At 48.0% G+C, this 27,813-nt stretch overlaps 1 protein-coding gene and 1 long non-coding RNA gene across 5 annotated transcripts in view; one reads left to right on the top strand and one right to left on the bottom strand.

The window, feature by feature from the left end:
- Positions 1 to 27,813, top strand: part of VMP1 (vacuole membrane protein 1) — a 1,390,334-nt gene that overhangs the window by 533,050 nt on the left and 829,471 nt on the right. The window lies entirely within an intron of this gene.
- Positions 4,876 to 21,406, bottom strand: LOC138488259 (uncharacterized). Its single transcript, XR_011274626.1, has 3 exons — positions 21,147 to 21,406; positions 20,795 to 20,870; positions 4,876 to 7,919 (listed from the first exon to the last, which is right to left on the bottom strand). It is a non-coding gene; the product is annotated as an uncharacterized lncRNA (long non-coding RNA).

Below are 27,813 nucleotides of genomic sequence, written 5' to 3'. Positions count from 1 at the left end.
CACACAAATGGTAAAAACACACACAGCAAAACACATGTAAGAGTGGGAAAAAGGCTCATTCTCTTACCAGGGGAAAAAAATAAATCCTAGAAATCCAGCAAAGCTGCTGAGGGACTCCTTAGGTAAGGGAAATCGGCCATTTATGAGAATTCTCCCTAACAAGCGGCAAGCCCTATTTATTGTCTTTTAACAAGTGATATTTTAATTAGCAAAGTAAGCATATATAAGGTGTTTATTTTATTTTGGATCCTCCCATGTGGTGGCATGCCAGTAGGATCACCATGGTATCTCCATCTTCAATGTTTGTACAGAACTAAGCCATGGCTACTTTACTGCATTTTTTTGCAGAATTTCTTAGAGCGGGTGTGAGGTAAGGTGCTATTTAAAAAAATCATGTTTAGGGTTGTTTGTGGGAGATGGTGGAGGGGCGTAGAAAGGGGTATGGGAGCTTGCCCTCCACTATACAAATATTTTTAGAAAATGCTGTGGAATGGCTAATGCAGTGAGTTGTCCCAGATTCATCTGTCCGACTTCATTTCAATGTTTTCGAAGTAGCCATATTGATGCTGTGACAGTGCCAGCAAGCTGCCCATGTGAAGAGGGGATGGGGAACCCCTCTCATCTTGGGGCGGGAGGCCTACCAGGGTGGAAGCCAGGGTAGTGCTTAACCCAGAGGGGGAAGGTGACAGTTGGGAGGGCCCCAATCCGTGTCCCTTCTTATAGTGGCATACTTGTGCACAGGGCCACTGCCAGTCGCCTCGTACCTCTGTTGCCTGATGTTGAGCAGTTTTTCTCTATCTGTTCCAGGAAAGTACATGTCCCAGCATATTTAGGGGAAGAAACTGAAGAGACCAGTAACACCGAAGCTCCACTGAGTGATTGTGTTCCTACAAACTCAAGCCAGCAATATCCTGCAGAGAATCTGCTGCATAGTGTAGGGCCACTGACTACAACTGAGTCCAGCATGTACATAGAACACTCCAAAAAACATTATGCTCACCTCTGAAAGACCCACAGAACAGTTCCTACGAACCTGGGACTTATTGCTCACCACCATGGGCTACCATTGCAACACCCTGGTGTAGTGACTGAGTAATCTGGTGTGGCGAGGGTGGTGGTGGTGGTGGTGGTGTGAGGGGGACGGTGGTGGTGTGTGGGGTGTGGTGGTGTGGCAAGGGGGGAGCAGTGGTGGTAGAGCAGATGAAAGATTTGGCAGGAAGCGGAGCATTTGGTGGGTGGAGAGGACAAGGTGAAGGAGTGGACAGGAAGAGGGGTGGTGGGTGGAGGAGGGGTGGTGGGTGGAGGAGGGATGGTGGGTGGAGAGGAGGAGGAGGAGACGAGAGGGTCGTGAGGAGAAGGGGTGGTGGTTGGAGAGGAGGAGGAGGAGGGGTGGAGAGGAAGAGCAGGGGTGGTGGGTTGAGAGAAGGAGGAGGAGGAGGAAGAGAAGGAGGTGGAGGTGGTGGGTTGAGGAGGTGGTGGGCTGGTGGGTGGGGATAGGACGACGGGTGGTGGGTGGAGGGGAGGAGGAGGAAGAAGAGTGGTGGGTGGAGGAGAGGAGGTGTGGTGGAGGAGAGGGTGGAGGACGACGAGGAGGTAGAGGAGGAGGGGTAGTGGGTAGAGGGGAGAAGGAGGGGTGGTTGGTGGAGGGGAGGAAGGGTCGTGGGTGGAGGGGATGAGGAAGGGTGGAGGAGAGGAGGAGGGGCATAGTGGAGTAGGAGGAGGTGGGGGGGTGGTGGTGGTGTAGTAGTAGGAGGAGATGGGTGTGGTGGGGGTAGTAGGAGGTTGGGGGAGGGGGAGGGGGAGTGTTGGTGGTGGTGCTGTCGCTGGTGCTGTTGGGGAGAGGAGTGATGGGTGGGGCAGAAGTAATGGCAAGGCCATGCTTGATGTGGGAGTGGCGGAGACGTGGGGTGGAGTGTTGAGCAGAGAGGACGGAAGATGAGGGGGTTTGGGTGGAGAGGAGGTGGGGTGGGGCGAGGTTGTGAGGAGGCAGCATAGTGGAGAAGGAGGAGGAGGAGAAGGGGTGACAGTGGGAGGAGGAGGAGGAAGAGTAGTGGGGGGAGGAAGGGTGGTGGGGTAGGAGAAAGAGTGGTTGTAGGGGGAGTAGTAGTGGCAAGGACATGGGAGATGGTGTAGTGGCAGAGATTGGCGGAGACATGGGGAGGTGTGTTTGGCAAAGAGGACGGAAAAGGAGGAGGTTTGGTGGGGAGGAGTATTTGGAGAGGGGGCGTGGTGGGGAGAGGGGTTGTGAGGAGGAGGCACAGTGGGTGAGGAGGAGGAGAAGCGGATGGGGCTGGTGGATGGAGAGGAGGAGGGGTCGTGTGTGGAGAGAAGGAGGGCAGGAGGAGGGAAGGTGGGTGGCAGAGGAGGGGTTGTGCATGGGGGCACAAGGGGAGGGTTGGGGTGGTGAGAAGAGAAGGAGGGGTAGTGGGTGGGGAAGAGGAGGTGGGGTTGTGGGTGGGTAGGTGGAGGGGGTTGTAGGTGAGGAGAGCAGGGGTGGGTGGGGCAGAGGTGGAGGATAGGAGAAATGGTTGTGGGTGTGAAGAGGAGGCTCCGGGGTCGTGGGTGGGGAGAGGAGTTGTCATGGTTGGGGGGGGGAAGAGGATGAGTGGTTAGGAGAGGGGGACAGGGAGTAGTGGTTGGAGATGGGGAGAAGAGTTAGTGGTGTGAGGAGAGGAGAGGAGAGGAAATGGTAGAGATAAGGACAAGAATTTCAGAATGAGGAAGAGCCAGAGAAGTGTCCTGGTCAAAATTATTGGAAGGCACATACCATAAATCATAGCTTTGGGTAAGTTGTTCAAAACCATAGATTGTTCCTTGAGGAAGCCTAGATCGATGGTGCATTTGCCTTTAGGCTATCACACAAAGGCAGACCGCTTGTAGATAGGGTTACCCTTCCCTCTGGGTTGAGGGATGCCTGGATTTAGGGCGGGACTGCCCATTTCTAGTTTAGAGAGTGAGCAGTGGCCCTTGGAGCCCTTTTCCATCAATATAAAAACCATTGAACTGTCTCGGGAAGTGTTATTTAGGCAATCTGTGCAATGGCCATTAGGTGTATGCTGATGCAATTGGAAATTATAGAAATACGATCACTTATCATGGACTTGCCTAATTTGCGTGTACCGTGTATGAAGCAAATCCTACTTCTCCTCGCCACCTTTAAAAAAGTACCACTTCTCGAATTTAATGGTGCCACAACCATACTGCTTGACATATCTGTACCTCTTTCCATCAGCCTTCTCCTTTCTTTTCCCTCGTCGCCCCCCATTCTTTTCCCTCGTCGCCCCCCTTTCTTTTCCCTCGTCTCCCTCCTTTCTTTTCCCTTGTCCCCCCTTTCTTTTCTCTTGTCCCACCCTGTAGTGCTTTAACGATGACATTGTGGTGTGACACTCTCCAAATAACCTTCATGCATACGGATACCATGGGTTAAAGGCTATCTGGTCAACCAGACACTGAATTTCAACTGCTGCCATGTCATCCACTGGTAGACAATGTGGCCAATATCACATTTTTCTATCGCCATGTTTCGTATGGTCCTACCACTGATGCTCCTACTACATCGGATCACCCTGATCCTTGCAGATACCTTTGCAATCCATTGACTATGCTTTAACAGTGTCTACAGCAGCTTCTCTGCGGAATCACCACACAAACATCAAAGGGTGCATATTTACTCTCTCTGCCTAATGCTCGTCTTTATTACTCCAGCTTTCGCTTCACTGCCTGATGCTTAAGCGATGACTCAAGTTGACGCCCCCATGCACTATATTGAATCATTCCCACTACAACAGAGATGCCCACATTTACCTTCCACAGGTTTCGATGTGCACAATATTCTAGGAGATCTTTCCACTACCAAGACTTAAACCTACGCTGCTTCTTCCCTTGAAGTCTGCCTTGAGAATAATTTTGCTAACACCCAGAAAGGGCAGAACATCTGCTTGCTCTTTTCATTCTAAGGGGCTTAACAGAGACCTGTTTTTACACCTTTTATGAAAACCTCTGCACACAGAATACTTTGGAGCTTGGCAGTGTTGTCTTAATGGTAGTACCCAAACTGATAATTTACAATTGACCTTATGGTAAATCTGGCCGAATTTGGCAGTACCATTCAAGCGATTGTAAATTATCAGTTTGGGTAATCGCTACCAAACATGGAGAACAGGGGTGTCCCCCACTCCCCATGTTTCGTAGTGATGGCCTTTGAGGGTAGCGAGGATATCCCTCTCTTCTGGAGGTTTGGAGGCGGGGGACAGGAAAAAGAAAAAAAAAAGCCGACCCTGCAGCGTCTGATCCGACCCTTGTAGGAGGGACATATCCGACATTGCAGGGTCAGAAGATGAGTGGACTGCAAAAAGATAACTAGGGGGTGGGTTGGTGAGGGGGTTTTAAATTGGGCCCGATTTGGCCACAGTGAATTTGGCCGCAAACATTTGTGCCACGGCAAAATCGTATACATCCGTTTTAGCAGCACTTAAGTTGGCCAGTGACCATTCATTAGATGTCAGAGAAACTGCAAGGGAGCGACCAAGGCAGGGAGCTAGCAACGTGTAATCTTATGTGTGTTTCATACCAACCAAATCCACCTTTAGAGAGCAAAGGGAGAGGGTATGAGGTCAAGAGGAAAGGAGGAGGAAAGGTTGAAAGGTACATTTTAGAATGGCTGTGAGAGTGACTGGCAAAGTTAGAAGTTGGGGAGCGTGATCAGTGCTGTACCATGAGAGGTCCTGTGCAAGCTTTTGATTCCTTTTGCTCCCTTTACCCCCACTCTATCTGCAGACATCATCCCCAATCCCCCACCCTTTAGCCCCCCAATGGATATATTTATGTGCATAGTTCATAGGTAAAGCAACAGTGAGGGCTAGAAACCTAGGGGGCTGCCAATGTTAAGTGCTTTATTCCATGGGTGCACAGCATCTGTAGGAGAACAGACCTCAGGATTTCATGGAGATTGCTTTATTATAGGCCTCTGGAGCTCTGCTGCAAGGGGCAGCCTAGCCCTTGCAACCTTAGTGGACCTGCAAGGTTTGTACACAGTTCAACTTAAGTCTGATTTGGTAAAGTGACTGAGCAGTAAGGCATACACTAAGGAAATCCGGATGTTTGAGATGAATTTAAGATGCACATGGAATTGTCCAGCAATACTTTCTATAAACAGTTTAGTATAACCTATATGTAGTTATTTACAACAAAACATTAAGATAATACATGTAAAACCACATACTGTATACATCTACAAAGAACATTGGTGTCCACTTGGGACACCAAGCACCCCTTAGAACAAAAATAATCTACTTTGCACTGTTACACGACTCATGTGGAAGGAAACGGGTCTTAAAACCTATTGTCGACCTTCTAAAAATGACAAGGCACACCAAGGTTTAGAAAATAAACTTAAGTAGTACAAAACTACCCTATGAACCAATGTTTGACATGAGTAAAAGGTAGGTTCCCCATTTAGGATATTTGGGGGCCGTTTCTTTTAGAACAGTTACCAACGTTCTCCCATAGGATTCAATTTGTCTTAATTCACTAGTGAAGTGCAGTGACCATTGTAAGACCATAGTTACAGGATTCTTATGTCGGAAAAAGACCACTATCTATCCTAGGTGTCTAGGTGGGGCCCAAGCCGGGATTACTCTACCCAGGATCTACAGTTCATAAAGAACTTTACATATATTAAGTATTAGAGCCTCAAAAATAGACAAAATGCACATCACTGATTTATGAATTGGATATAATAAAAAATCACAAGTTTCTGGCCACCAGAATATTTCTGTTCGATATTAAAATCGTCCAAATTCAATTTACAAAATTATAAAAATATTCAATTAAATGCAGAATTATACAAGATTATGCCGGATGAAGTATATACCCTGATGCTGGCCATGCAGCATTCCTCGTTAAACAACAGTTTGCTTCCTTCTGCCAGTAGGCATGCCACCATTTCCCTGTTCTTGAAACAAGGGAAACCATTGGTGAACCTGAGTGGTTACAGACCTATAAGTTTGATTAATACCGATAAGATATTTTCAAAGGCCTTGGCATTGAGATTGGAGAACCTGTTACCCGGAATCGTCTATCACGAACATGCAGGTTTTGTTAAAGGGAGACATGCATCAGAGAACATATGCAGACTTTTGCTAAGCCTATAAGAAAGCAAGAAATTACCGACTGATGTGGTGGTGTTACCACTGGACAAAGGGAAGGTGTTCCATCTTATCGAATGGGAATACTTCATGGCTACTTTAGAGGGCTTTGGATTGGGAGAAAGCATGATTTGTTGCATACAACTTTTGTATTCTAGACCAACAGCAAGTGTGAATACAAATGGTCTTTCATCAACGGGATTCGAACTGGGAAGGGGAACAAGACAATGAGGTCCTCTCTCCCCTCTGCTATTCACCCTTGCAATGGAACCCCTAGCAGCGAAGATTAGGAGATCCCATAATTCAAGGGATACAATTCGGAGAGGCCACACACACTATGGCTTTATGCAGATGATATGCTTATGGTGTTACAAAATATAGACACATCTGTCCCAGAAATAGTTAATCAAATTAACATTTTTCATGAGTACTCCGGTTACAAGATAAATTGTCCAAAATCGGAAGTAATGCCAGCTTCGGAAGCATGTACCATTCAAAGGTTGTGTAACTATAATTTCAGATGGTGCTCAGAGAAAATGCGTTACCTCTGTATTTGGTTAACACAGGAAGTGGATTGAATGATGGATATGAATCTGTATCGCATTACTGAAAACCTTGACAATGACTTGCATAGGTGGAACGAATTGAGACCAAGTGTACGGGGGAGAGTGAACGCGAAACGATGACTTTGACTCAAAGTATTAATTACATTCTGAGTATGATTCCTATGGTGGCAAAAAAGAAATCCATCAAGAAGATAGAAAGCGTGATAGTCATTCTTGTGGAATGGGAAACAACCTCTCCTGAAGCTTTGGAAACTCCAATTATCATCTGAAAATGGTGGATTGGGAGTGCCTGACTTGGCTTTCGGTGCAAGACAAATGCTTCCATTTATTGACAATTCTTCGGATACCTGGATGCAGGCTGAAACTAGTAGGTGTACTTCTCCGGCACCCAGGGCAATACTGAAATCAGAAGATGCAATTGGATGCAAATCGTATGCACCAACAACATTTTTGAGGGAATGTTGGAAAGGCCTAATGAAGCAAACCAAGAAAGTTATCTCCAGTTCTAGTAATTCATCACTGTGGCTAAATCCAGAGATTAAGGTAGAAGGGAAAACGTTGTTTTGGCCAAATTGGCTTTTGAGCGTGATCCAATGGTTGGGCGACCTATTTGAAGATAATAAATGGATTACTTTTAACACAACCAATGAAAAGGGTCTTAAAGACTGCACTTTCCGGGAATATCGGAAAGTGAAGAGAGCGGTGGGGAATAGGATTCCTGAAGAGGGTAAAGACTGGTTGAAAAGTTGTGAGAATTCAAGTTGGGTGGTCACATAGCCTCAAAGGTTTACAAACATTTGGCACAATACAAGGAAACTAATGGGAAGTTACTGGACAAATGGTCAGAAGTGATGCACTCAGAGATGAGTGTGAGCAGGTGGAATAATATATGCAAGAATGTGACATTGACATCATTCATTGAATCCAGACAGATCAAAAATCCTGCACAGAGTGTACTGGACACCACAGAAACTGTATGAAAGAGTCTTGTTGCAATCAGAGGCCTGTTGGAGAGGTAAACACATAGTGGGGTCATTTGAACACATGATATGGGAGTGTAGCGGTTTAAGAGAATTTTGGAAATAGGTTACGTAAACAATGAACAAGGTATTGATGATTGATCTGGATAATGATTTTACAAGTATTTTCCTAGGGCAGGACGATCTGTCTTTCCTGCAACGCTGTTGGTTCTTCAGAGCTTCAATTTCTGCAAAATAAATGATACTGCGTTAATGGAAAAGTGAGCAAATGCCTTCAGTATCAGCTTGGATGCTAGATTTACAGCAAATGTCAAGAATAGAGAGAGTGATCTTGTACAGGAATATGAAAATAAATTTGTATGAACAAATGTGGGAAACATTTTTGGAGTTGTAATTCTATACCTCAAAATCAGTATTATACATCATGTACATGAAATCATTTTGTCAACATGCCGCTGTTATATAAAACTACTGTTAAGGAGGGTGGGTGGAATTATTTTGTATATGTTATTATGTTGGTGGGCTGTTAAGGTTACTGTCATGTTTAAACTCTCAATAAATATGTAAATACAAAAAACAAACAGAGGTCTTCAGATCCAGCCGGTTAGAGTGCTTTGATATTGTCTAGCTCTCTGTGTTGAACCACTTGCTTGGCAGTGTCCAGCCACACAGGAGCCCCGACTCCCGAAGGTGTAGGCTAGATACAGAACTACAGCTTCCAGAAGCTTTGAGATGTCCGCACATTGCAGGGCCGTGAACCAGTTGTTCCCACTGGCTTAATGGTTGGAGACCCTGCACAGGCTTCCTTCCCTAGGTCACGCACAAAGAGAGCTTTACTGTCCTGGGAGTTCGCAGCACTTGTAGCAACAGCTTCCTGGCATCCCTCCGTTGCCTCCCAGGCTTTGGGCCCATAGTTCGAGCAGTCAACCTGCTCAACTGCTTCAGTTCCTCTCCTGATTTACCCCCGCCTGCCTATCCGGGACATGCATCGTTCAAACTCTGCCAAAATCATTACCTCACACTGGCTTGAACGTGAAGTATGATGTCTACGGTTCCCCAACACCCAGTACCCAGTACAAACTTATTACAGGCACACAAATGTGACCTTTTGGGCTCTGCCCAGAGCCGAGAAGAGAATGACCACATGTGGCCAGTTCCTACCCTGGGGAAGGAAGGCTGCTAATTAATAGTTAGCCAGATATAGCTCAAACAATTAACTTAGCCATTTTGGCTAGACTAATAGTACACCTAGGATTACTATGTGGTAAAATATAAAGATGGGCAGGAGTGCACCCAAAAAAGATTAAAAATAATGTACGAATGCCAACAGCCTGTCCAGGTTTCGTTTATTTTGAGAATAACACCCATGTAAAATAAAAGGAAAGTGAAACAAAGTTCTCCTGCACTGCTGCCTTTAAGGGCATCGGTACTGCTTCACAATAGACTTAAATGGGCACTTGGCACCCCATCTAGTCTCAAGGTTTAACCAGTGCCACAAAGCAAAATGCATTAAGCACATGAGTGAGGTATGAAGACTAAACTCACTAAAAATAAGGTGCGATCGCACAAGCAGGCAGCAGGTATGCTGGGGAATCCCACTTAAAGAGTGCTCTTTTTACAGCTTTCCCCAACAGAGTCTAGGCTACCAGAGTTTGAGGCCTTGATTTTTGGCTGTTTGAGTGAGGTCACTTTGGTCTTGTCCCAGATGAGTATTGGTTGTTCTTGGGAGTGAGCGAGATCCATTGAGATAAAGGTTACATGACTCTTCCATTGTAAGGATCTAGAGGAGCAGGCTGACAAACAGTCAGCCTGCTGACAAACAAAGCCGAAAGGGCTCGAAAGATCCTGGCTATGAAAGTGTTTATAAAGTGGGATTTGTACGGAAAGGAGTGTTACTGCACATGACAGCTGAATTGGAGGGCATGTGGCACATGATATTTCTGTATAAAAGACTTATCACCCATGCACTTCATGCCCCCCCTTACAAAGGCACACACACCTGGCATGCCTAGATACCCTGCACCAGTCTCCATTCTCAATAAACCCAATTGCTTGCTTCATGCGGCCTTGGTGGTTGCACTTTTCTCCTGGACCGAGATGTAAATGTGCTAAATCCATGTGCAGTCAAGATTCATTACTGTTGTAGATGTTCAACTCTGAATGACCAATTGCATAATCAATGGCATAACCCAACAGATAGACTGTTTGCAATTTGTTTTGTTGGGTAACTCATGAAATAATCCAATAGATGTAAGTCGCCAAAAGTGCACAGGAATATTTCCCAATGCATTATTGTGCCTTTCCCCACAAAACATGCTAATATAAAAAACGTTCATGCTCGCTGTGCCCATACATTTCCATGCTGGCTGCACCAATATATGTCAGTATTGCCATATAAGAAAATACTCCTGTTTGCTTTGCACGTAATGCCAATAATAAAACATGTCCAAGATGATGCTGTCAATATATGCCAGTACTTCCACGTAAGAACAAACTCCTATTGGCATTGCCATTAAAAATGCCATGCCCCAATAAGAAAGCATGTCCAAACTGGGTCCAGTGCTGGCCCATCTAGACATACAAGTGCACTTATGCTTGCTTTAGCATAGCTGCTCGGTAAACACATGTATGCCACAGTATGAAACGGCTAGACTGGCTGCACCAAAAGGCAAGTCTAGCCATATAACACACATCAAGTTGGCTTAACCCAAAATGGCAGTAAAATATGCCATGTAATTTAAGGAAATGTCAGAGTTGCTATTGTGCTCCCAGGCCCCCCAGCGACCATCAGGCACCTAAATCACATTCATACCCATTCACCCACATGTTACTCACCAATACACCTTCTCTCCCATTCACTCACGCTGCAGTCTGCATACATGCACCCACCCAGAAGATTTACAAACACGTTCTCATCATACCCATTCACTCACCCATCCACTCACACTGCATTCTCCAAACATGCATACCCATTCACTCACCTGCCACTCATTTATAAACATTCTCTCATCACTTACACCATATTCTATTCGTAGGGATGGGTGCATATTCTACTCATAGGGATGGGTGCATATTCTACTCATAGGGATGGGTGCCCACCCAGAAAAAAACTCTTGCTCTTTCCGTGCAAACGAATGCTCTTCCCCCTCTCTAGGCCCTGGCTCACGCGAGGCAACCAGGGACCCACTTCCCCACACTGTGAGCGGGTGGGGGTTTAGAGGGGGGGGGGGTCCTGTTATGCCAGTGTGCATATTCCCAAAATTGATGCTGGATTCGAAAGTTGTAAGGAATGGATTTTACCCAGCAGCACTGCAACTGCTTTCTGGTATTTACCCAGAATGTGTCTTTGCCAATGGACTATTGTGAGTGCTTTAACTGGATGGAGGATTCGAAGGGGGTGGGGACGCAATTAAGGGAGTGTGGCCTAAGTGCAGTGATTGGGGTGGGGAGGTGGTGAAATCGCTTGACCATGGGAGCCAAGCAGAAGAGCAGGGGTGCACTGCTATCATTCTTTTGTGTGCGCCAATCGCCTTTTCTTTACTTACAGGCACTGCCCCCCACCAGCAGGCTGCCAGCTGGGGTTGGAGCCTGTGGTTGAACTAAAGGAGAAGAGAAGGGCATGCACAAAAAGCAATGATGACAGTGTGCCCTCTCTCTCCTTTTCTTTCTTCGAGAGGTGCCCTCCCAAGCAGCCTTTTAAGTTCACATAGCCTAGTTGTTAAAGGGCTGTCTGCGGTTTGGTGCCCCTGATTAAGATACCAAAGGAGAGGCGGGCATACAGTTATCGTTGCTTTTGGTGCTTCCTTTTTTCTTATTCAGAGCACTGACTTCCTCAGGCAGCCCTTTAACCATGAGGCTCTGAGCTGTCTGAGGGGTCTGAGGGGTCTGGGGAGTCTGGGGCATGGTCGAGGGAGCATTTTGGAGACTGCCAGGACTCTGTCCCATCCCATTTAAAGCCCTGATTATTTTGGTATTGTCCAAGTTCCATCGGCTATTCGTCGATTTCGTTAGCCACTGAGGAGGGACGAGCACCTAATCAGGTTGGTTTTATCAAGGTCCTTACCTAATAGTTCGTACCAGCATTCTGAGCTGTTCAGGCTGTTTTCCCCACCTATGTGCACTGCTGCCATGGGAGTAGAAGAATGATTCCCCATGGAGCGCCCGCTGCTGTTTCCATACCGGCTAATTTTAGAGTGAAAACAAGGTTCGTGTGCAGTAACTTTTTCTTCCCGTAAAGAAATGTCCCTCTTTACCCAACACAGTGTGAAGGCATACTAATGGCCATAGTACTCTGATGGTGCCGGGTGGTAATGTCTTGACGCCCACGTTATTCATAGTTACCACCTCGTATAGCCTGACAAATCTAGCATTATGGCCTAAGAAAAATGTTATTCAGTTCTGGGAACAGTTTGGTTGTGGTGTTTTGTGGCTGTGGCAAGGAGAGAACATTGCTTAATAAAGTTTAGGCGGTTATATGTCACTTATTAGGCAGGCCAGGTGAAATGTTCGTCTGCAGGGCACAAGTAGTGTAGATGTGTGTTTTCACAGCCTCCGACTAATTTTTCAAGAGGGCGGACATGTTTCTCAGTACGTGTATTTGAGGCTGGGAGTAAAAAAAGTAACTTGCTCACTTTTAATTTAGACTAAACGTTTGGTTTAGTGCATGCTCAGCCACTGCAACTAGCTCTGAAGCCAGAATTTGAACCCGAGTCATCTAGTTCCCAGGGCAGAAAGTTACCCACCAGCCTACACGATACCGTGATGATACCGAGAGTGAAATGCCTCGTATTGTGATTTTGCATTACCGAGAATATCTCAATGCAGATATTTTTAAAAAAGGTGTGTGCTTTTATACTTTGTCAGTTACTGGTAAACCTCCTTTCCTGGGTGTTGTTTCTCGAATTGATTACTAATTTTCTCAAAGGCAGTCATTTGTCTTGTGCACTTTCTTCGATTAGGAAAGGCCACTTTAATGAACCTTCCGCATGTCACTAAGATATGGTGACTCCTGTGTATTTGCTTCCCATTGCGTATGTTAATGAGCCCCCCCCGGCCCCCACTTTTTTTAGGACGTGTCCGGTTTGTCTGCAGTCACATTTTGAAATGATGCAACCATTACCCCTTTCAAATTCCTCATCTTACAATATCTTTATTTCAAGCTTCAGCTGCTTTGAAAAAACATTTTCTCTCGAAAGAGGACAGTGTGCATCAAGACTGTCGTCTCGATGTCCCCCAAGGGCTTCCATCTTGCTAACCTCATCGTCTGGTACATTTACCACGCGCACCCCCCGCTGGCTTCAGTTCCGTTTTTCTGCGATTGCTTTGAGAATGACAGTGCACTTCAGTTTTCTTCAAAAATGGTCTCTTCTACAGCTCTGAATTCTCCGAAGACGGGTTTCAAAAAGTGCATAAAATGCGGTGCCTGCTTAAGATATGCATGTGGTGCCTGGGCATAGAGCATGTAACTGCCGTCTGTTGAACCTGTCAGCAGATGACAGGTAAGGCCTTAAAAGAGCGCAAAGTTAAACTATCGGTGGGTGGGATTGTCCCCAAATCCCCGTTCACACAAATTTGTGTCATCCCACGAGTCGAGAAATTCCTCTCCTCACACAAAGATAAAAAAACATTCTCACTCGAGTAGCACACACTCCTCGGCATCATCAAAAAACTCGAAGAGCTGGCATAGAACATCTTCATCTTCTTCCCCAGGTGAAAGGAGCGTAGTCTGCCTGACAAAATCCTCCTCCAAAGAGGAGTGAACTTTTTAGGAAGAAAATGTGCAAATTCTTCAAGAATCGGACCCCGTCATCCTTTAAACCTAAAAGTGGCCAGGCTACAGTCGATGACGAGCATGAGGCCAAGGCGAAACCCTGCGTGCCCTCGAGCCTAGATCATAAACCTAAGACTACTCAAGAGTCTTCGAGTACTTAATGAAACGAGAAATCGGCAAAGAAACAATTGAGTCGAGGGTCAAGTCCCTCGAAGCACAAGTGCAAAGTCAAGCTGTTTACACCTTTGTCACAAAAAAGCCAACAAAAGTTTTTTAAACCTTTACCTAAAAGGAATTTGTTTAGATCCCTAAAATTTACAAATGAGGACTATGAAACCTCAGATGATACCCATCCATGTGGTCTCCAATTGGATACCCCTGGTATTTCAAAGAAATACTAATGAACCTGAATGTTTCATTTCAGAAGGAACCAGGGTTAGGGAACTTCATGACACCCTACAGACAGCTAGTGGGTTAGACACCTCCCCAGAACTAGATTTTGGGAAGCCGGACCTAGCTGATCATGCAGATGCATCATACAGAAGCCTAAAGTCCAGAGTGGTAGAATTCCTAGGATGGAGTAGACCAACTCCTGCATTTGAGCAAGACGACCTAACTGACATATTGGTAAAAGGTCCTCCATTTGAACCTATACTACCCTTTCATGTAGCACTTCAGAAAATGGTTGCAGCAAACTGGGAAGCTCCAGAGTCCAGCCCTGCAGTATACAAAAAGTTAGCAAAACAATCCAGGACATCCAGTAGTGACCCCTGGCTACCTGACAATACGCCCAACTCCGGAAAGCCTAGTAGTACAAGCAGCTACATCTGCCTCCAAGCAAGCTGCGTACCCAACCATACCCCCTGATAGGGATGGCAAACACATTGACTCTTGGGCAAATAAAGTCTTTTCTGCTAGCAGCATGGCTTTAAAGTTTGCTAATTTTACATGTGCCCTGGCAAAGTTTACATTCACCCTGTGGGACTGCAAAGTGATGTCAGCTGATCACACCCCTGAGGGTGAGGAAAGAGACTGCTTCATGAACCTGATAAGGGATGTCAAGGAGGCCATGTGTGAGTCTCTGCAATCCGGTCTGGACACTGTTAACTGAGTCAGCAGAACCATGGCGGCAAGCACTGTCATACGCAGGTTTGCTTGGGTTGAGGAAATAAGTCTGACGAAAGCCTAGCTGCAGACCTCCAAGGCGGTAGCGAAGTCCTTAAGTGCCGAAGTCAAGCAGCAACAGCCTTTTCACCCCAGCGGATCATCTTGGAGGGGTAGGTCTTTTCGCTGCTACTCCTGAGTTGGAAGAGCGAGAGGACAGGCTGGTCAAAGAGGACAGAGAAGATTCCCTCGTGGTGGACGAGGGAGAGGTGCAAAGCTCGCCCAAGCAGCAGCATCTTTACCATCAGCCACCTCAAAACCACTCTGAGGTCTTGACTTGCAACACCCCGGTGGAAGGCAGACTGTTGCAGCATCTGAAAGAATGGTGAGGTATTACTTCGGATGCATGGGCATTGGAAACATTAGCCCAGAGTTACTGCCTCCCCTTTTATACAGATACCTCAGGATCATCCATCGGGAAGCCATTCGCTAAATGTTCCAGATCCCAGATCCTTTCCTGTTGCAGGACATTTTGACCCTGCTAGAGAAAGGTGCTATACAACCAGTACCTATTATGGAGAACAGAATATGGTATTCTGCCTATTTCCTAATCCCCAAGAAGGACGTAGGACCGAGATGTATCTTGGACTTGAGGTACTTGAACAAGTTCCTCAAGAAGGACAAGTTCAAGATGGTCACATTTTCTCATATCCTTCAGGCCCTCTAGCTGTAGGATTGGAGGGTATTGTTGGACCTTCAGGATGCTTACTTTCATGTGCCAATCTGCCAATCCATAAAAAGCACCGGAAGTACCTGGGGTTCGCCATTGGCGGTTCTCATGATCAGTTTCGAGTTCTGCTATTCGTAATGACCTCCGTCCCGAGGGTTTTCACCCAGTTAATGGTAGTGGTGGTAGCAAGTCTCGGGAGAGGGGTGGAGTCAAGTCCACCCATCTTGGACAATTGGCTGATCAGGGCACGTTTAACCGAACAGGCACAGAACATTTCAGTATCACCTGCCTCTCGGGAGGATAGCTTAGGAGCAACATGCTTGCCTTGGAAGCAAGACGACATGGAGCAACACAGGTTCAATCCCCGGGTCCGCACTTAGAAACCTCTGGGTATTAAGCGCGTTATAAATAATCCATCATGTCATATCACTCCCTCCACAGACTGGGCTTCTCCCTCAATTACAAGAAGTCCCACATGATAACATCTCAGAGACTCCAGTTCATTGGAGCAGTCCTGGATGCATCCTTGGGCAAAGCCTCGCCATCTGAGGTGAGGGCTCAAGACATTATTCAGATGGTCACCAAGTTTGAGGGCCCAGCGTCTTCTGCTCTTTGATGTTTTGAGGTTGCTCGGCCTCATGACCTGCTGCATTTTTCTGGTGTCAGAGGCTCGCCTGAGAATGAGATCCCTTCAATGGGCTCTCTGGACAAAGTGGTCCCAATTATCAGGCAGGATGTCAGACCTTCAGATTCCGAGCAGAGTCGCTCAAGACCTACTGAGGTGGGCCTGCGAGAACATTCTGAAAGGAGAACCTTTTTGGCAACCATGGCCGTAGATAACAGTAGTGACGGACACCTGACTCGTGGGATGGGGAGCACTGTCATTCTCAAAGCAATCGCAGAAAAACGGAACTGAAGCCAGCGGGGGGTGCGCGTGGTAAATGTACCAGACGATGAGGTTAGCAAGATGGAAGCCCTTGGGGGACATCGAGACGACAGTCTTGATGCACACTGTCCTCTGTCGAGAGAAAATGTTTTTTCAAAGCAGCTGAAGCTTGAAATAAAGATATTGTAAGATGAGGAATTTGAAAGGGGTAATGGTTGCATCATTTCAAAATGTGACTGCAGACAAACCGGACACATCCTAAAAAAAGTGGGGGCCGGGGGGGGCTCATTAACATACGCAATGGGAAGCAAATACACAGGAGTGACCATATCTTAGTGACAGCTCTTGTTCTGGGCAATTCAAGAAGGAATCTCTCTATTGGCAGTTCACCTAGCCAGAGAGGAGAACGTGGCGGTGGATGCTCTGAGCAGGCAGAGCAGTCTTCCTTGAGTGGGCACTAGCTCAGGAAGTCCTTCAAGAGAACTTCACCCTTTGGGGAATCCCTCAAGTGGATCTGCTTGCGACCAGTGACACCCGGAAGTACGAACGGTTTTGCTGCAGGGAATTTCCTCCAAGAGGAGCTCTAGGGGACGCGTTCATAGTGGACTGGGAGTTTCCACCCCCACACGTGTTTCCTTCAGTTCCCGTCATTCCTTACGTAATCAGGAGGTTGAGAAAGTTCGGGAAATCCATTATCCTTATTTCCCCAGATTGGGCCAGGGGAACATGGTACCTGGACCTTCTGAACATGTCCATCTGCCCTCGAATATGTGTACCACAAAGAGGGGACATTCTCTCGCGAGAGGAGGGTCAGGTTCTCCATCCAGAGGTCAAGACATCCAACCTTCACGCATGGTTTCTGAGAGGTTGAGATTAAGGATTGGGACCTCCAGGATGACGTAATAGATATTTTGCTTTCGACCACAAGGCCAGCCACAAAATTATACTGCTGCCGTTCTAACAAGTTCTGCAGCTGGCGTAGGGAAAATTAGGTGTATCGCATTGAAAAGGGTCCACATAGAGTGCTATTGTTTCTACTACATTTGGTAAATCTGGGGCTCCAGATGGGAACAATCAAGGGTTATCTAGCAGCGCTTTCCATATTCAAGCGCACCTTGGAAGAGACATCCTACTTCAAAATTCCCTTTAATAATTGAATTTCTTAAAGGAGTCACAAATGTGCTTCCTCCTACACCATTCCAAATACCAACTTGGGACGTGGTTTTAAAGTTATTTTTACGTGAGCTCCTTTCGAGCCTCTACGTTCCTGCCCTTTATGGCTGCTAACTTACAAAACTATTTTGTTAGTAGCGATAACATCAGCCCGAAGGGTGAGTGAGTTGCAGGCATTATCCTGTAAACCTGAGTTTACCACCTTTTACAAGGATAAGGTTGTCCTTCAGGTCAAACCCTCTTTTTTACCTAATATTGTATCGGATTACCATTTAACACAGAAAATGGTGATTCCGGTCTTCTATCCTCTCCATCATCCTGGCAAGGAAGAGGAAAGATTTCATAGACACGATCCGAGGAGAACTCTAAGCTTTTATATTTCAAGGATGGCAAAGTTGCGACATCACAACCAACCTTTCATTGGTTATACAGGGCACAAACTAGGTCCATCTGTTACCAAACAGACTCTTTCCAGATGGATCAACTGGCTTTTTCAGAGTTCTACAGGCTAACTGGGAAGGAACCCCCAGAAGGTTGAAGGGCTCATTCCACTAGGGTCATGGAAACTTTCTCTGCCCTTCAGAGGGGAGTTCTGATAAAGGATATCTGCCTGGTCCACCTTCCACGCGTTCACAAAACATTGTTTAGACACCTCTAACATTGAATGAAGATTTGGGAAGTCAGTTCTATGCTCCGTTCTGGACCAACATTAACTCTAAAATTCTTACTCCTGCCTCCTAAAGAGTCTGGGACTGCTTTGGGAGTCTATCATAAGATGAGGAATAAGTGGGAGGACACAATCCATTTGAAAAACAAATTACTTACCCCTGGTAACGTTCTTTCGACTGGATGTTCCTCCCACATATTCATTACCCTCCCAACCAAACCCCACTGTAGAATTTCTGAGTTTTAGATCCTATGCTTTTTTAAGGTCTGATATAAAAGGCACTTATCAAAGGCGGTAATTCTGCATATGGGTGGTGAAAAAACAGAACTGAAGCCAACGGGCACTGCATGTGGTATATGTACTCGACAATGACATCAGCGAGATTGAAGCCCTTGAGGGACATCGAGTCAACAGTCTCGATGCACAGCACCCTCTGTTGAGAGAAAACATTTCCGAAGCTGTAAACGAAGATATCGTAAGATGAGGAATACGTGGGAAGAACATCCAGTCGAAAGAACGTTACCAGAGTAGCATTTACTTTAGATATCTAATGTACACCTTGCATTATGATTGTTGGGAAGTCTTCTTCATGGTCAGGCAGGGTTAGAACATGGCAATACATTTGTGCAACCTCTACATTGCAATGGTTTGAGATGAACATTAAATAGAAATATGGTTAGCGATAAATCTTGGGTTGCTGCAAGCTGGCTGTTTAGTAGACTGCAATAATGAGCTTAGTTTGACTTTTGGTGATCCTCCTGTTTGCCTTATTTGAGACGTTAAAATATGGCTGTGCACCATGGCGTTTCAAGCCACAAACTACTAGCTCTCAAACATTTGTACCCCAAAGGTGGGTGAAAGCACCAAATTTTGTTGTTAGTGGGTGAGAGACCATTGAAATGTAAGGGCGTTTTGACACCCGACGAGTGTGGGTTGAGAGGCATAAAAACGGGTCCAATGAGTAGAGTTGGCATAAGCATATTCCATTGCATCAGTTAACCCTAGCATGCCTTCATGTAGTCTATCTGGAGAACTTCCTATGCTGTGGGTAAGCTGAAAGTGTCACTGAAAGGAATTAGCAGGTGCTCTCTTGGCAAGTTTGTAACTAATCCTAATTTATGGATTTTTTCCTTTTTGACTGCTCCAAGGAAACTGTTTTGTCCAAGATTACAAAATTTCTCTCTAAAGAGAGACTATGTCCATGAGTTCCACATATGCGTGACACCTGCCGCCTTAAACCAATTCCAAGTTAAAGGTTTAACGCACACAGAAGAACTTGCGCATTGTCTTAGATTGTCATAAATGTTTTTAATGATGCAATAGTGATCAACTTGTTACATCCCTTAAGGTAAGCAAAGGCATTTTAAGGGTAATGGAGTAGACACAGAGGGATCAAGAAGCCTGTTCAGTGGCAGAAGGTGCTTTAGAGACACAGTAAAGATAACCAGAAGTTTTGAAGGGATTTGGAGTATGACATGGGCTGTAGGGCAGTGGGGTGACCTGTTGAACAGGTTTGCATCTAGCCATTGAGCCGAATACAAGGGCATTACCTACACATTCCATACTCTTCAAGTCAATAACCCTAATAGAAGTTCTAAGCCTGGTCAAGTATATGCCTATGCTTGGAGACATGAGGAGTTCAGGTAAAGAGAATGGCTTCCACAGCTCTATTAGGGGGAGTGGATTTCAGCCGAGCATCCACCTGCATGTGAAAGAGTAGGATGCTTCCACCACACTCGTCCACAGATGAAAGTAGGATGGACCTCACCACTCTTCCGTCATTCGCCAAGACTAAGATGGCTTGATCTTCTTTCGCCAGAAGCATGGATAAGCAGGATGGTGTTATCTGCTCTTGCTTGGGTACTGGATTGTAGAAACACTGTATCTGCTCTGCTCAGTGGAGACTATGGTGGCTTGAACTGCTCGCTCCTGTGTGATTAAGTAAAAGGATATCTGTTGTATATTGTTAAGCTCTCCTCTGTGCTTTGGAGAATGGGATGATTTGCTACTCTCCTTGTTGATGGGAAGTATGATAGCTGCCTCTCTGCTCTCCTATGGGGGGAGATGGGGACTTGTGGTGAGGGACTAGGATGGCTGCCACTGTTCTTTCTTGTGCTGGAGGTTAAAGTGACTGTGTTTGCTCTCTCATGGAAGTGTGGAATGGTTTCCACTACTCCGAACTGGGGGAGTGAGGGTTGTCTAGCATGACTGCATCCACTCTCCACTGTCCTAAATCATGGTAAGTGGGGTAGTATTGGTCTTCAGGGTTTCTCACTCGAGAAGGTGTGGTGAACATGAACACAGTTCAAAATTAGCGTTCATTGACATAAAGGACGTCCGCACTCCCAATTGCATATATTTCATGCGCAATGAAGCCCTGGTGCCTAGAGTCAATTCAACTGACTTTGTGCTGTATGTACACTGTATTTGTGCTATTTCACACGGTACGGTGCTGTGATACCTCTAATAACTAAGGAAGAGGGCTATCGCAGGTGATAAAGGGCTGCGGTCAGAGGTATGAGAAACACTTCTAGCCAGGGCACAAGTACAGGGAGCACGAGGGTGGTCTGTGTCCGCCCACTTTTTGCAGGGCAGACGCCCCCCCTTGTGTTTTTAAGAAATGAAAAGAATATGCATTACTTTTACGCAATTGAAGCGTGCAGTTCTGCGACCGGACTCGACCAGGTCACAGGGTTGAATGGCAAAAACACTTACCCTTAAGACGTAATAAAATGTCTCCTATGTTTACTTCATTCATGTGATGTCACTTACCAATGTGTGCGTCACAGACCCCCAACACATTTTAGTTTGGACTTTTAGGTGTCGCTTGAAGTCCTTCACTGAAGTCCTGTTAAAAACGAGCGTTGGCAAAGAGAACCGTTTTAGATTGTGGATAAGTATTAGGCGTTTGCCAGACACTACAATTGCCCAGGTACCTGCACCATTTGCACCTCCTACCAACAATGGCCAGTTAATGCCACTACGGCTGTCTTTCCCATGCCTACACACAAGCCCAAACTGTTGCATTTGCCAGGCATAGTTTATTTTGCACTCGAGCCCTGCTTCTAGCGCTTTGCATTGATCTGGAATGCCTGCATTACATTAGCACATTACTGATTGTTACCTTCGCAATCTTGAAGGTGCAGTCTCTGCTGCGTTCCTTGCGAGCTGCTGAGCGTTGCGAGGAGTGGTTGAAATGCATTCACGTTGTTCACAGTTGGGCATCATTCGTAGGCACACACAGAATTGCAGGGGATGAAAGCAAGTGCTTTCATCAGGGGCCAGTATTGGAGTGCACCAGCAGCATTCCGCTGTATCGCTGTATCCGTGTACCTGTAGTATGGCACTGCTCCTTCGCCATCTTGTGCTTTTGCTTCTCTATAGAGTGGTGGAAATGTTTTTTTTTTTTTAATTTTTTTTTTACTGCTGGGTCCCACCTAGCACAGGAAAAGGGGGTGCGGCGGTCAAACCTTTGTCTCTCAACCCTTCAGAAGATGAGTCATGAACACCTGGGAAATAGCCTGATTTCTTAGAATGTCAGCAAAGTACTAAATGTACACACCATTTAAATCCCATAAAAGACACATCAGGATTTCCTGTACAGTGCTACTTGAGAAGGGATTTCAGAGGGTTCCTGCTCAGACCCTCAAGTGATTTGGGGGCGAGGAGGGGTTCTCCCCTCTCAACCTAGCGACCATGTTCAAATCCCGCCCCGAACGCACCCCAGCATTCTAAAGTAAATGTAGAGTGCCCATGGATTTCCCAGGATTGGGGTCCCGGTTACAAGATCCAGGCAGGGAGACATTTTTTCCTGGATCCAGGAAGATCCGGCCCAATGTGCATTGAAAAATAATTTCAATTCATATCAGAAAACCGAGCTGCAGATTCATTCTTGGCACTGACATTCACAGAGTTGCAAACTGTCAGTCACTTAGACAAAACAAAAGATGTTGAGTCATGTGAAAAATGCTTGTTCGTTGGCGATGACTTCAGAAGACTAAACTGCATTCCTAGGGCAAGGCCTGCCCATAGATAGGACGCCGAGTAGACTCCCGCCGGTTCATCCCAGTGACTCGCCAGTGACTGCTCTACAAATCCCCCACCCCCCGCACATATTCCCGGGGAGCTACATTCCGGACTCACCGCAGGCTCCGGTTGGTCCCAGATCTGCCAGGAGGGGAGGCGGGCAAACAAATGCCTCCCCGGTGACTCAGCGAGCGCCTCGTCCCCTTTGGCATTCCATGTGCTACTACATGCCCTGCTGTTTGCATTAACACGCATTATCTCTTGCCAGGAGGCAGGATGCTGGCACCTTCGCTTACCATTCACGCCGACACTAATGTTCTTGCCTGAACTGAACTGCTTAACCCTAGTCTCTCCACAAACGGTCCCCTTATGTCTGGAGCCGAAACACGTTTCCCAAGGTTTACAAGGGTTCAGGTTTTATATTTTTTTTAAAAGCAATCAATACGGAAAAAAAGGAGTTGAGGCACCAGCCACTTGTTAAGCCTGTCGACAGCCTCCCAGTCCCCACAACGGTATGCTTTTAGGGGGCCATGATGCAGCAGTAGCCCAGGAGATGTTTAATTCCTAGTTTAAAAACCAAAAAGTTGCAGTATGGTGGCATGGGCTTGCAAAGTTAAGTCCGAACCGAACGACCAGGACAAGTTTGAAAGTAGAGCGTATAACCCAGGAGCCATGGAAGACAGTGGTGGAGCAGATCAAATGTGACCGATCAGTTTACTGAATGGTAAAAGTTAACCAGTTGGCACAGATAACTGCACCTGTCTAGGGCTGAAGCACCACAGGGGAGGTTGCAGGCTATGGTAATGGGAGTTTATTTCGCTGCCAAAGATCCAGGGAAGGGACTGGGCTGGAACAAGACAGAGTTGCGCTACAGTAAAAACTGTCCGTTCCGTGTATACACGAGGCCCAAACCCTAAGTTGAGGAAGTTCTCTGCGCCCAATTGCAGTGAGTCTATCCAATGCTGTCTCGGCGGCGTACTTTCTCACAGACTGCATATGAAAGTCTTCCTTTGCTCAACAGCCCAAACTTAAACAATGAAACTGTCCAAATCTGTATATATCTCATGCTTTGCACACATGTTACTGTCGGGGTGACTATTCTGACAGAGGAAATGGGCACCATACCAAGTGTGCATTGCATGTTCATAAGGAATGAACGTTTGGATAACTAGCGCACAGTGGCGTCACTAGAAATCAGTATTCAGGGGGGTCGTGGGGCGGGGGGGGGGGGGGGGTTAGCACATCAAATAAGGGTCACCAGACCAAACTGGTTTTAAGTATACCCACATTTTACCCAGCTGGTTAAGAAAACTTGACATTAAGCATGCTCCGAGTAGGTTTAATGCAATCAAAGTTTTGCATCAAGTTAATCTACATCCTAAAAAGTTGGAGAAATGCCCTTGCACTCAGAAAGAGACTGCATTCTTTTAACACGACTGTACATCCCTCCCAGCACAACTTCTGATAAAGTCCAGTTATAATAGTTTAATATAGACGAGATATCACGTCAGTTTCAAATGATGGTCAAATGATGGGCAAACAGTCGGTTTAATATGACCTATCACTTAAAGGTGCCGAGTACAGGGAGGAAAGGATGCAACTGCTCGCTTGGTTCTGTAGCAATGATTTACAGTTTTCAGTTTCTGGCTGTATATTAGCCCAGTGGCGGCTAATTAATTTTTTTTTTATTCGAGGGGCGTAAACATTTGCCCCAAATATGCTAGTGTGATGGGGCATAGCGAGGGAGCCTGAACCAATCAAGAGAAGTTGATGGAGGGTGGGAGGGCCTCTCCTCACCACCCCTCCTTGAGAACCGTTTTAAAATAATGGCTTAAAATGTTGCATTTTACAGCACACATTATTTGGTAAAACTGGGTAAAATGCAGGTCACTCATGAATAATCCTCTAGTTCTCCAGCATGGGTCTGGCATGGATTCACATGCTCATGAATATTCCCCGTCAGGCCGGGAATCCTCGGTATAGAAAAAATCAGTATCAGTTTCGTTTCTGATCTGTCTTTCTCAGTAGTAACCAATCACTGGTCTCTGGGTCATACTGCCCCCAGCCAATGACTACCCTCTCCCTAAGCCCCACCCCTGGCAGCCATCCTCAGATTTTTACCGCACGTTCAAGTGTTGGGAGTCCTTGTGCCGTAGCTCTCGAGCTTTTGCTGCGTTTTCGTGCTTTTTTCAGGAGATTTTCTCATTTTTTCGGTTAAGTAGAGCCTCAAGCTCCACCGTTTCTACATCCGATCAACGGGGATCCGTTTCGGAGTTTCTACGCCCCGCAAGGGTGAAGATTTTGTCGAGTTACGCTTTTGGAGGATTCCAGAAGTTCTGAGGCCTACCCCGGACATGGCCCAGGAGAAAGGGAGCTCGACGCCCAGGAAGCTGTTCAGGACCTGCCCTGGATGCCAGCTTCAGAACATTTTCAAGGAGGACGAGCATTCGTTATGCCTCTACTGTCTCCATGAGGAGAAGACGCACAAGGAAAAGGACTGCGCGTTTTGTGGGAACATGTCGGAGCGGACCATGAAGGATCGCCACCTCCGTCTCACCAACTGGCTGGAAGGTAAGAGCCCGCCAGGCGAGAAGAAAAAGAAGTCTGAGCGGTCTTCTAAGTCCTGTGAGGGTGCCCCAGCGACAGGGGTCCAACAAAAGGCTAAGCACAGCGAGTCCGCGGGCACCGGGAGCGCCGAACGGTCGGGCTCCCTGGCTGCCAGGCAGGGCGCATCCTCACCGGCGCCATCAACCACGAGCCAATGCTCTGGCTCGGGTAAGAGGAAGTCCGAGAACCCGGAGAAGCTTCTGGAGAGGCCCCGGTCGATCTCGAAGATTCTGGCAGAGGGGGAGCGAGGCTCGGACCCTCCACCCAAGGTGAAGGCCCCAGGCATACAGAAGGTGACGTTGGCCTTAATTCACCCTGCTTAAGACCTCGATTGAGGATGTCGCCGTGGCCCTGGCTCAGCCTGTGGAGGCTACACCAGTGGAGGCGCCCTCAGGTACCAGAGTCTCCCTGCCACCGCGGAGGGAGTCGTCTTTCAGGCCCATCGCGAAGACCCCCACGAAGTCCTCGTTGGAAAGGGTGGGGAGGGGCTGGTGGCGATCATGGATACGGACACGACCTCTGAAGAGGAGCTCATCCAAGTCGTGGAGGAGGCCCAGCCCATCGGGAGGGATCCCGACGAGGGCGACGAAGTCGCAGACGAGGCTCCTCAAGAGCCCTTGCTCCCGTCGTTTCCGGCACCGCAGGACACCTCGGCGGCCATTTTGTCAGCCATCCAGTCCCTATGCTCGGAGATGAGGACTAGGTTGCCCCTTCCCCCGACGGAGGTACCTGAGCCAGACCTGACGGGTGAACCGGAGCCAGGACCTTCGGAGCCCACCACTTAAGAGGACGCAGCATCCTAGGCCTCCTCTCCCGCCTCTGCGGCCTTCTCTGCCTTCCTCCCGGTCCACTACCCACGGGGATGATATAGGCATGGACACGACTACGACGGGTATGGATGACGACGGAGGCGACGACGGGACGTGTCCCCCGTCACCCCCTGCCCGGGCGTCCCCGCCCGACGAGATTGGATCCTTCCATGCTTTGATTTCCAGGGCAACTGAGCTCTTCAAGCTCTGCCCCGAAGAAAAGGAGGAAGGGTTCCTTTACCAACGGCGCAAGGCTAAAAGGAAGACGGTCCTCGCCGTACCGTTTCTTGATGACATCTGGGATGAGGGGCTCGCCCTCCTCAAGAACCCTGCCACGGCTCCTGCGAAGAGGGACCGGTACGAGAAGAAGTACCGGGTCCCTGCCGCTGCCCCCTTGTGCCTTAGGGTGAAACCTACCCCGGATTCGGTCGTTTCGGCGGCGGCCAAGAAGAAAGCAGGGGGGCATCGGCCTCGACTTCAACCTCCCCGCCAGATGGCGAGGGTAGGAAGCTGGATGCGATGGGACGACGGGTCATCTCATCTGCAGCGGCGACCATCAAGGCGGCCAACGCCCTGGCCATCGTAGCCCGCTACGACAGGGAGTTGTGGTTCAAGATCGCCCCTCTGTTGGACTTCCTTCCGGACGCCAAGAGGGCTGAGGCCCTGGAAATCTTACAGGAAGGTGAGATTGCCTCGGACCACGCCATTACGGTTGCTACGGACATCGCCGACACCGGTTTCCGTCAGTTGGGCAACAGCGTTTGCCTGAGACGACGAGGATGGCTCAAGGCGACGGATTTCCGCCAGGACGTACAGACCAAGGTTTTGGACATGCCCTTCGATGGGAACAACCTTTTTGGCAAGGCGGTTGATGAGTCCCTTCAGGCGATCAAGACGGACACGGAGACGGCCCGTGCACTGGGTGTGCTCCAACAGCGACGGCCGTCCTTTCGGAGCTCCAGAGGCAGACAGGGTGCCTCCAAGGGAGCCGGCAGCAGCTCCTCTACGTACCGTCAAGCGGCAAGATCTTTGTCGCAGGAGGCCTACAGGGGACGCGGCAAGTCGGGTGGATCACGGCGTCGTCACCAAGGTGGTCAAGGAGGCAAAGTGGCCTCCAAGCAGGATTGAACCGACCGTCGGGTCGGGCCCCCACCGAAGCACCCCGGTGGGAGGCCAGCTGACAAAGTTCGTCAGCATGTGGGAGTCCATCTCCACCGACCGTTGGGTGCTGGACGCCCTGGCCCTGGGGCACGCCCTTGAGTTCCAGATGAAGTGCCCCCGTATTCCTCCCGTGGCCAGGAAGGAAAATCACGTCCCTCAACTGCTGTTGGAAGTAAGGGCGATGCTCAGGAAAGGTGCCATCGAGCTTGTTCCAAAGAGGCTTCGGGGCTCCGGAGTTTACTCAAGATACTTCCTCGTAAAGAAAAAGACAGGAGGATGGCTTCCCATCCCGGACCTGCGACGACTGAACAAATATATCAAGGCACAGAAGTTCCGGATGGTCCCCCTCCAGCACGTGCTGGGACAGCTGGAGGAGGGCGATTTCCTGTCGTCGTTGGACTTGGAGGATGCTTACTTCCACATCCCTATTCTAAAGAGACACCGAAAGTTCCTCAGGTTCGTGGTCAAAGGGCGGCACTACCAGTTCAAGGCCCTCCCGTCCGGATTAAAATCGGCGCCCAGGGTGTTCACCAAGTGTCTAGCACCGGTGGCGGCGCGGCTGCGCCTGCAGGGGATCCACGTCTACCCCTAACTGGACGACTGGCTCATACGGGCAAGGACAAGGGAGCTCGCCGTGGAACACCCTGCAAAGACCGTCCAGCTGCTCACGGACCTGGGGTTCTCCATCAACTTTCCAAAATCCCACCTGGTCCCGTCACAAGTCACCCTGTTTCTGGGAGCACAGCTAGACACAGTGGCGCGGCGGGCCTCACCGTCGGAAGAAAGAATAAGGACCATCCTGGGAAAGGTGCAACGTCTGCTGGCCACGGACGTAGCCAGAGAGTCTATCAAGTCCCTCCTCGGAATGATGTCCTCCTGCATTTATCTGGTGCGCCACTGCAGACTTCGGATGTGGCCCCTGCAAGAATTCCTCGACGCCCACTGGATCCAGACGACGGGCAGCTTTGAGGACAGGATCCCGCTCGACGAAGCGTTCCGTCAGGCAATACGATGGTGGGGTGTCCGCTCTCATCTGACGGCGGGAACAGGCTTCCTAGCCCCGGCCCACCAGGTGACGGTGACGACGGATGCCTCCCTGGAAGGTTGGGGAGCGCACACCGGGGGGGTCTCCACGCGAGAGACCTTTTGGCTCCCGGAGGAGAAGACTCTCCACATCAACATCTTGGA

This window comes from Ambystoma mexicanum, chromosome 9 (assembly GCF_040938575.1).
Source record: "Ambystoma mexicanum isolate Mex_15411 chromosome 9, UKY_AmexF1_1, whole genome shotgun sequence".
Taxonomy (NCBI): Eukaryota; Metazoa; Chordata; class Amphibia; order Caudata; family Ambystomatidae; genus Ambystoma; species Ambystoma mexicanum.
The sequence above is the reverse complement of the archived record's forward strand: the minus strand, read 5'-3'. Positions and strand labels throughout refer to the sequence as shown.